Source organism: Stegastes partitus, unplaced genomic scaffold, assembly GCF_000690725.1.
Source record: "Stegastes partitus isolate 25-593 unplaced genomic scaffold, Stegastes_partitus-1.0.2 Scaffold403, whole genome shotgun sequence".
Classification (NCBI taxonomy): Eukaryota; Metazoa; Chordata; class Actinopteri; family Pomacentridae; genus Stegastes; species Stegastes partitus.
The window spans coordinates 466,492-477,196 of NW_007578134.1; the positions used below are offsets into that span (position 1 = coordinate 466,492).

Consider the following 10,705-nt stretch of genomic DNA (forward strand, 5'->3'; position numbering starts at 1 on the left):
TACAGACAAACAAAGTTTAACTTTAACCTTCAGCTGTCAGGTGGAAATAAGCGGCTACATCAGTAAAATATTATAAACTAACAGTTTTCTACCAGCATTCCTGTCTTGCACCATTTGCAGTAGCGCCGCTTTTTACCGTCATAAATGTTTATGCTCCTCATTGTTCTCCATTAAAACAACGTGTTGACTGAAGCAGCTGAAGATGATGGTTTCATTTTGTGCAGAAGAAGAGTCACGTGACGCGCTAAATGCCTCCTTTTATGTGAACAGAGTCTGAAGCAGAAAGTCGACAAAGAAATTTGAAAACCACCTTTGTGACACCTGTTATCTCTGACTGGAGCTTTAGTTTTTGTCGAGTCGATGTACACAAAGAAAGCCTGGATATGTCAAACATGCCCCTCTGTCTTTCTGTCTTTTGTTGTTTCCAGTCAGAATAAACCTATTGGTGAATAAAAACTCATAATCATCACTAAATGAAGGTCATTTACTACTTTTATTCATATTTAATCTAACTAATAATAACTTTATTCACACGGCACTTTTAAATAGAGGAGTTTTTGAAAGACAGCAGCGAGGAAATGATCACAGCCAGAATAAAAGCAGCAAAAGTTTAAGGAAGATAAAAACAAAAAGATGCAAAAATACCAAACGTAATCTGTTGATATCGGTGCAACAAGTAAACAGAAATAAGAATGTCGAGCTGCTGCCTCGACTTCTTAATGTGGGGACGAGATGTTCCTTCAACAGCTAAATGAAAGCGAACAGGGTCGAGCATCGCTGGAAGCTGCAGCTGCTCTCAGATCAGGTTTTACGGGTCAGTCCGACAAACACTCAAAATTCTGTGATTGCAAAAGTACATTTACTCGACTACTTTACTGCGTCTCAGAGGAAAACATCGACCTTCTCCTCTGCTACGTTTGTCTGACTGCTTTTCTTTTTGGGTTAAAGATGAAGAGTTGACACAGAGGATAACTCAACAAGCTCTAGAAGTCCAACAGATTAAATCTTCCAGCCGTTTTCCTTCTTCTGCAGAAAGCAGAACATTTTCAGGTTGTACGAGTTGTTAGCAGCTCCACCACACTCTGATTTTCTTTCTCTAAACTTGTCACGATTTGGGAAATGTTCCAGTGATTCAATATCGCAGCAACAAAAATCAAAGATTAGAGAAAAACAGATTTGATGTGAAGTAGTTCAACCTGCTGCTGATGCTTCACCGGTAATAATCTCATCATGTATCAGTCAGAGGGACCGAACCAGGACTTTAACTGCTTTGGATTCAGATACAGATAAAATCACCTGAAGACTTCTTTACGCTGTGCAGCTGTATTCATTCTTCATTATCTGGCTGATTCAGTTTGCTCTTCATTTATATTTTTGCCTAATTTCCTTTCCCAAGATTCGTTCTAAAGGCTGTTTCAAGGCCTTTTCCTCACCTCTGATCCAAAACGACAGCCGGGATTATTTAATTCTTTGTGTCTGTTATTTCAAAATGGTCAAACATGGTGGTTTAATCAGGTGGCAGCGCTGGAGGCTGCAGAGTTAACGTCTGGAGAAACTTTATTTATGCAGCAAAAGTCTTAAATGAAACGTCGTTCTGGGTGCTGAGCATGAAAAGAGTTTAAAAAGTTACAACATAAGTTTATATTCCAGTTAGAATTTTTAACATCTCATGAGTAATAACTTTGTTGTTCATTCATTAATGTGTTAAAAATGAACGAGTTGATTCCACAGATTGATCTCTGTTCATTAACACGTTCATTTTCTTTTGAATAAATGAATGAATTGAATTTATTTCATACAAATGAAAGGGTAAAAAAATATATAAAAACAAAAGAAAATAATTTTTTAAAGTGCAAAAAAGAAGAATAATGTCTCATAATCAAATCTTAATATTAACAGGTTAAAAAAAAGGAGTGGGAGGAAGTCTACTCTTTGAATTTTGACAGCCCTGATACACATTTATCTGATAAATGTAGGCTTTATTTTATTTATTTATTTGACAATAATCTGGCGACCCCCTGAAATTATCTTGGGACCCCCATGGGTGTCCCGACCCCCAGTTTGAGCATCGCTGGTTTAAAGCATATTTTTTCATCTTGCTTTACACAAATCATGACGAATCAGAAGCTCAATAAAAGCCACTTTGCTGCTGGACTGGTTTAAGAGGAGCTGGAGGAGCTGAACTCTGCTCCAGGAGACGACCAGCATCAGCTCAAACCCTCGTGTTGCAGCGACCGTCAAACCATCAATACGTCTCCGTTTTAGGATCCAATCGGTCTCGTCGCTGCGTTACAAACCATCACCGACGGTGTTTGTCTTTTGCGTTTTTAAAACTTCCTCCTGCAGCAGCGTAGCTTCGATCTGAAGACGTTCTTCTGCCAAATCCTGACAAATAAACGTGTTTTTATCGATCAGCTGGCTGCAGCCGAAGCCAGCGGTCGTCAGCTGTCACTGAGCACGAGGAATAAACGACATCCTGAGTTTGAAGCAGCAGCAAAACGTGAGTCCTCTGAGAGGATCCTGCTGCACACCATCACTACGCAGAGCAGAGTCACGATCTGTCTCTGAAACCTCAAATCTGAACGTTTAATCGAGCTCAAGTGAGTTTCTCAGACGAAAACAGAGGTGAAAGCAATTAGGAATTTCAAAAAGAATTTTCCAAACTTGCATGATGATGGTAGTTTCCTGAATTAAATGTAAGAAAATGATGAATTCCTTCAGTTACTGAGGGAGTCGACAGCTTCGTCTGAGCTGCTCACGTGTGTTTTATACTGAAAGGACAGATTCTAGTTTCCTCTTTCACGGATTCTCTTTAACAAACTGCAGCAATACTGGATCTGATAATCAGTCAACTGCTAATTTCAATGCAATATTTTGATGTTTTGGTGCAGATTAAACCTTTCTGCATGCTCTAGCTGCAGGAAAACATCCCTCTAGAACCTCTTCTAATCCAAAACATCACAATCAACAATGTAGAATTCATATTTTCTACGTTGAGTCAACTGATTTGTGTTTGTTTTCAGCGTCGGTGCTGATCACTGGTAAACAAGGAGACTGGAAACTGCAGTGAAAGTTAAAATCTTAGCATCCAAATCTAAAAGAACCACAAGAATCATTATGTGTCTTATTAAAAAAACGCCCATTTCAACACCTTAACGAGATAAAAATGGATTTTTAAAAACCTTCAACCTGATGCTTGATTATGTAAAATGGTTCATCTGTGTGTCCGGGAACATTCAGATTTTAAAAAGAGAAGCTTCTTTTTTTTTTGTCACCGACATGAAAACCACAAAAAAGTGTCACTTCCTGTAAATCACACCTCCGTTGGCCCAACATGGAGCCGATCGGCGCCCCAGAGGAGCCGAAGCATCGACGCACTTCAACACGTGCTCTAATTAAAACCAGCGGACATGAAGCGAGGACGGTGAAGTGAATTATCAGGGCTTCAGCCGCCGACGCTCTGAAGATAAAACAACGTCCAATGAAAGACGTTAATGAGGCAGAAAACCGCCCAGCAGATGTGACGGGCTCAACCCAGCCGGCAGGTAAAAGGTTCCTTCAGGACAACGGACAGAAAGTCTCCGAGTGAAACCGAGCAACCGCCACAGTAATCTGGTTTCTCATCAGGAGGATCAGACGACAGGCGACAGAGCAAACAGACGAACTGGACTCGTTAGGATCAAATGAAATCACAGTTATGGTCACTGAGACCATCAAAGAGCAGAAGAGTTTAGGAATCAGATGCTTTTTAGAGACTTTGAACTGGTTTGTGTCTTTTTATTGGTGATATTTGATGTAAAGGAGTTACACTGTAAAAAGACAACATAAAAAAAATTGTTCGAACACTTTAATTAGTTTTTAGCAGATTTAAATACAGCTGAAAAGTGTCATTTTGCAGTCACACACTACAAAAGAACAAATTAGTGAATGTAAAAACACATTTTTGACGTGGACATATAATTTTACAGTCAACATGTAATTAAGCTGATTTTTTTATTTATTTTTTTAACTGGATAAAATGTGTAATTGATCTAAAATTTTTACATAAAAAAATGTTAACCATTTTCAATCATTAATATGAAGAATTTCTTTCAAAACACAGCTAGTGGCTGTAAAATTGCATTTTTCTGATTTAAATATAATGAAAAATGGTGTAATTTTTCATTTCTAGATATTGTTTTTTATGTGAACATTACTGACAGTTGTAGTCTTTTTTTTGTTTTTTAAGTTTAATATGTAAATCAGTACATTTTTCCTGTGATTTTACTAGATAATAGATGTAATTTAACAAAACAGATTAAAAAAAAAGTAAAATAAAATTATCATAAAAATCTTCACTATTTTTTAGTCCGTCTTATAAAGAAATTTTCTTTTTAAATAACAAGTGGCTTTAAATAATAATATTTTTTTGCTGGTATAATAAAGAATATATAATTTTATGGTTAAATGAACAACTACCTTCTATAAACAGATTATTTACAAGGTAAGCCTTTTTATTTTAAAGATAAATATGAAAATTAATACTTTTCTCTCATGAATTTACTGGATATCACCTGAAATGTAACAAAACAGAGAAAAAAATAAAATAATTATAATAAAGAATATTCACCATGTTTCAATCCTGTTCTTTTAAATAACAGCAGGTGGCTTCAAATAATGTTTTTAAGGTCCAAGTACAATAAAAAATAGTGGAATTTTATGGTCAAATATAAAAGAACAAACCACCAGATGTATTAGATTAATAGTGTAAGCCCAGTTAAACATGTGAATTAATGCATTTTAATGTGATTTTATTAGATATTATAACAAAACATAGTTTAAACATATAGTTTAAAGACTTTTAACAAGTTGTTTTTTTTTACAGTGTATGTGTTCAGTACAGCAAAAACAAGAAATACAAAAATGTAAGCTGCTGTTTCTTCTTTTTTTTTAAATAAAATGCTGTTTTTTCCCCCATCGAGTTACAAACCCTCAAAGTCTCTTCAATTAAACATCTTTTTCATGACAGGATGCTCTGAATCTGTACTGTTTCTCTATCTTGTGCTTTAGAAGCTTATTTTTAGGTCTAAAATTCATTTTCAGGTGACTGTAGCGGAGGAACAGTTCGACTTTTAAGCAGCGTCCTCGGCTGTGTGACGGACGACCAGCCGGACCAGCAGCAGATCTGTGGAGTCGTGCTTCTTCCCAAAAAACCAATAACGTGGAATTACTGTGGAACGTCGGGGAAAATGAAGCGAAGGCCGACGTGTTGCGGAGGATTAGCGCCGCTGAACGACGAGCTGGAATAAAATTAATGAAACTAAACGCAGACTGTTTGAATATCCTAAATATATATATATCGCTAATCCAGAGCGACTCCAGCAGCAAGTGTTCCGTCGATGATTTAGGCGTTAGATTCGTCTGCTGGCAGGAATCCACCGCTAACTCACTGTGCAACGCCTTTATGGCTCCGTTATGAGCGCTGCACGGCGATTTAATGACGGGTCTAGGTGTGAGTCATTAAAGGACTTGTATATTAAGTTTTATGACGTTTATGAAGGTTTAGTGAGGTGGGTCCGCCGGATCGCAGAACAAACGCTGCACGACGAGTCTGAGCCGCAGAAACTCCACCGAGATCAATGTTCAACCGCAATAAAGGAGCGGATCGGCCCGAAGAACCAGAGCCGGCAGGAAACGGAACAAACACATTTATGGTTGTGTGATGAGGGGAAAGGACAACACGGACGTCAAAGGTCACCGGGATGGAAGAAAAGAAAAGAGAAGCTTCTCTACTCATCTGTATGGAAGTTTATGACGAGGAAATACTGCAGGTTTTCTCTCTTCTGGACGTTTTACATGAAAAACACGAGATAAACTGATAATATATGTTTGTAAAATACCAAAAAATGCTGAAAAACATCAATTACAGTTTCTCAAATTCCCCAAAGTTTCCCCCCCAAATCCAAATATATTCAGTTTATTGTCACAAAGGAGGAAAAAAAAAGAAAACGTTCATATTTAAGAAGCTGGAATCAGAGAATTTAGACTGTTTTTTTCCTCTTCTACAAATTTTACATGAAAAACATGAGATAAACTGATAAAATATCCTAAATCGACTTGTTTTTCCACTTGTGTCCCCTTTATAAACGTCTGTTTTGGGCTTTTTTCTGCCTCCTCATCACATCAAGGCCTGCAGCCATCCATTACTTTCACTTCTGATGAATCTGTTGAGTATTTTCTTGATAAATTAATTAGTTGTTTGGTTNAAATAACACAAAAATACGACAGTAGTTGGACCAACTTAATTTTCTATGAATAACCAACTGAAAAACTTACGCTTAATGGCTAATTCTGCTAACTCAAAGTAGTTTGTTGATTGAACTTAATTTTACTAGAAGTTGTCAAAACTCAAAAAGACTAAAATGTTTTGTTGTTGAGCCCAAACATTAGTTTTGTTCCTTTTTAACACTGAAAGAATTTTTTAAACGTTTGTCGACCTAAAAACATGTTCGGAACTATGATAATTTAGTACAAAACACTGAAATAACACTAAAATACTTCAGTAGTTGAACCAACTTAATTTTCTACGAATAACCAACTAATAACTTGTTTCTGCGACCAGGCTTTTAAAAAGTTGCTCTAATTCCTTTTACTCAGTGGAGCCTGTTGGCTGAACATCATTTCACTAAAGTTGTATGAACTCAAAAAGACTGATGCATTTTGTTGTTGTTGTTGTTGAGTTTGGCTCTATACATCTTTCCTGCATAAACAAATGATAAGAATGAGTGACCAAAAATTGAAGAAATGAACATTTGTGCGACCTGAATGTGCCTCAGTGAGGCTTTTATTTATCATCTGTGGGTTTTATTTATGATCTGTGGCTTTTATTTCTGCCCAAATGAGCTCAAGAAGATAAATGAGTAAAGTTTGCAGCCCACCATGAGCTCATCCTGCCCACACCTGGTGGATCCATCCTCCAGGTGGACCAGGATGCTCAGGCAGCTCCTCTTATTGACCTTGTGGACGCTGCTGCTCCAGTCCGGCTGGAGGTGGAGGTCTGGAGGGCTGCTCGCCGCACGGCCAGTCCGGCTCGAGCACCACTCCCTGGGCATCTCCTCCATCCCCATCATGGCCATTATCTGCCTCTGCAACGTCCTCCAGACACGACTAAAACAGCGCAGACAAAAGAGGACAGCTGGCCGAGCGAACCTCCGCTCTGCCTGCGCACAACAACGCGAGCCGCCGCCGCCGCCGCCGCCTGTGTACTCACCGTAACGCAGCTCCGTGTGCAGCCACCACCTCCGTCTGGTTTCCCGGTCAGGGCACCTTAAATCCTCCACCCCTCCAAAAATAAAACAAACGGCGAGAGGTGAGAGCAAACCTCCTGCTGCTGCTGCTGCTGCTGCTGCTGGAGGAGGAAACCAATGTCGCCGATGTTCCGCTCGAGAGAAAAAAAAAAAGGAAGGGAACCCAAACAACTCTCCGCTCGCCAGAAGAAGAACCAGAAGAGGCAGCAGCACTCCTCCTTCACCGAGCCGAGCCGCCTGCCTGCCTGTGTGTGTTTTTTTTCTATCCCATCCGCCTCCTGCTCGGCTGCAGAGCTTCCTGGAGACTCGTCGCTTTCTCTCCGCCACTTGGCGTTAAAGGCTGCGCGCAGCTTTCGGGTTTTTTTTGCGCACCAGTCCGTCAGTGTGTTGCAGCCGAACAACAACTAGCAGCTCAACATGACTGCAGCGCTGACAGGCTGGGTGGGCTGGGCCCCCTCTTCCACCTCCTCCTCCTCCTCCTCCGCCTCCACCCGCCTCCTCCTCCTCCTCGCGCAAAGTCAAGAAATCCTCCGCAAAAAGTCCGCAAATATAAGTAAGAAACGCGTTTTACATAACAGCAACAACATCCTCATCCTACTTCGGTGCTGGAGCATGTGATGGCAACATGGTGAGCCTTTTAAAGGGGTATCCACGCGTAACCGCAGCCAGGGGTGCTTGGATCCTCCTCCTCCTCCTCTGCCCCCCAAAAAACCCTCAACTTAGTTGGAGAGATGCGCTCTGGCGATGGTTGGAAGCCTGGGAGCACCTGAGCCAGAACCAGAACCAGAACCAGAGAGCCTCGGAGTGACAGTGAGGCCTGGAGGAGCGTGAATGTGGAGCAAAGGGCTGCAAGTGTCACGTTAAATTCCTGATAAACCTGAACACACCACTGGTACTTTCTCATAGGAGCTCTGAGGCAAGAAGTCTGACAAGAAATGCATGAAAAATATAACTTTAGTCAACTCACATAGCAGCAAAATGCAGTTAAAGTAGGATACACTATGAAAATAATTCTATTAAAAAGAAAAAAAAACAGTTTAAATCTAGCCTCTAAAAATATGATATAACAGTTGGAATCCTGTGAAGTTGAACGCTTCAACAATGGTGAAAATAGCAGCAAATGTCTGAGAAATAAACGTTTTCGTTGATTCAGGTACAATAATAAATATAATTTTGCAGACAACACTTTAAAACAAGGACTTACTGGAATTAAAAAGTTACTTCTTGTGGACATTATTTACATTTTTGACCTTAAAGTGAGATTCAGGTGATCAGGACTGTGACTGTGGAGCGAGCAGGGGTCAAGGGGCTGCAAGTGTCACGTTAAACTCCTGATAAACCTGAACGCACCACGGCTACCTTCTCATAGAGTCACACATGAGTTCTGAGGCCAGAAGTCTGGGCGTCCCTCTGACAAGAAATGCATGAAAAATACGACTTAAATAAATTCACCAGCAGCAAAAGGCCTTTAAAGTAGGATACACTGAAAAAAATATATAATTCTGTTAAAAACACAAGTAAAACTCTGGCAGCAAGGTTGACTGTAAGTTACTTTAAAAATGCTGGAACACTAAAGTACAAAAAAAAATTATAAAATGGTGAAAATACCAGCAAACATTTGTAGATTTTTTTTTGCAAAAATCCATCCATCATCTATACACCGCTTAATCCTCACTAGGGTCGTGGGGGGCTGGAGTCTATCCCAGCTGAAGGCAGGGGACAACCAATTTAGAATCACCAATTAACCTCAACATGTTTTCGGACCTTGTGGGAGGAAGCCGGAGAACTCGGAGAGAACCCACGCTGCACGGGGAGAACATGGAGACTCCACGCAGAAAGATCCCGGGTGTCCTCACCGGGACGTGAACCAGCGACCCTCTGTGCTGTGAGGCAACAGTGCTAACCACTGCTCACCTTGCAGCTCTGATTCTAATATGATTTTAAAGAAAAGGTAATTTGACAGTGAAACACTCACCTGAACATATCTCCGCTGTTTTCTCATATCATCACATTTTATCTCACAGGCACAACATCTGGGGTTTCCTTTGCCAAGAACTGCATGAAAATAACAAACTACCATTTTTAAAGTACAGATTCTTGATATGGACGAATATTTACACTTTTGTTCTTGTTTGTTTTTACAGTCAACATATAAACTGACATCTTTTGTATGTGATTAAACAAGATATTGTTTCTAATTTAGTTTAACTTGGTAAATCTGTAAAATGACAAGTAAAAAATAATGTTGCATTTTTCATTAATTAGTATAAAATATCAGAAAACATTTGTAAATATATATATAAATGATTTTTTAATTTTTGCGGATTTAAATACAGTTAAAATAATATTGTCATTTTACGGTCAAATGTGTAAAACAACAGATTTTTGATGTGCACATTGTTCACAGTTTTGTCCTGATTTAATACTTTTTATCTTCTATACAATCTGTGTTTTTTTATATATTGGAAAATCTGTAAAATAACAGTTAAAAATGATTTAGCATTTTCCAATCATTAGGATACATCAGTAAATATCTGTAAAATAAATACAGACTTTTGCTTTAAATATAGTAAAATATAGTCGGATAACATTGTGTGGGCAGCTGTGGCTCAGGTGGCAGAAAAGGTTAAGCTTTGATCACAAAGTTGTCGGTTTGATCCCCAAAACGCTGAAGCTGCACTGGTGTGTGAATGGAAAACGTTGTAAAGCTCTTTAAGTCCGGTAGAAAANATGCAAATGATGCAAACACTGTAAATGGATGAAGACGACCAGCACACTGCTTTACAATCACCAAAGGAAAACCACACATCTGTCAACATCTGTGCACACTTCTTGGGTTTTTCTTCCATATCACATCACTTGTTTTTAATCATACTTTCAACACAAAGGCTGAACTACGACGTGCATCCTGAGCTTCTAGCGGATCTTTCTGTAGCCGACACCGACCCGGGTCCTCACGGCGATAAGAAAAGCACACGAAGCTCCCAAACACGAGAGAAAGAGTAACAACAGCAAAGCAGACTCTATCTGCAAATGGCACAAAAGCCCAAAACACAAAGATTCTCACAAACCCGACCAACGGTGAAGCAGACAGAGGACCCAACGTCAAACATGTGTCCCCTGAAGCCTCCTCACACACACTCTGTAATATCAGGCTGCCGGCGCTCAGCCCCGTGGAGATTCACATTTAGCTCCATTTTCTTTTTCAGGAGGCTGCAAACAGCGAAAACGTTTAGTCACGTTGGTGCCACAGCTGTAATTATCCTATGAGCTTTATCAACAAGTACAAAAGCAGAACTTTAGCAACAGTTTTAATCAACTGAGTGCGACGTAAAAAGAGATAATTATGCTGCATGGAAGTTCTCATGTTTGCGCTATAAAGTAATTCAAGGCACCTTCTCCCACCACTTCATTAAATG

The 10,705-nt window shown here is 39.5% G+C and overlaps 1 protein-coding gene across 1 annotated transcript in view; it reads right to left on the bottom strand.

Annotated features, from left to right (window-relative positions):
- The window catches only part of LOC103359912 (bromo adjacent homology domain-containing 1 protein-like), a 52,443-nt gene extending 44,825 nt beyond the window's left edge, over positions 1-7,618 (bottom strand). The window contains exon 1 of the mRNA XM_008285477.1: positions 7,250-7,618. The gene's annotated coding sequence lies outside the window, so the exon portion shown is untranslated. The remainder of the gene's footprint in view (positions 1-7,249) is intronic.
- Between the last annotated feature and the right edge of the window lie 3,087 nt (positions 7,619-10,705).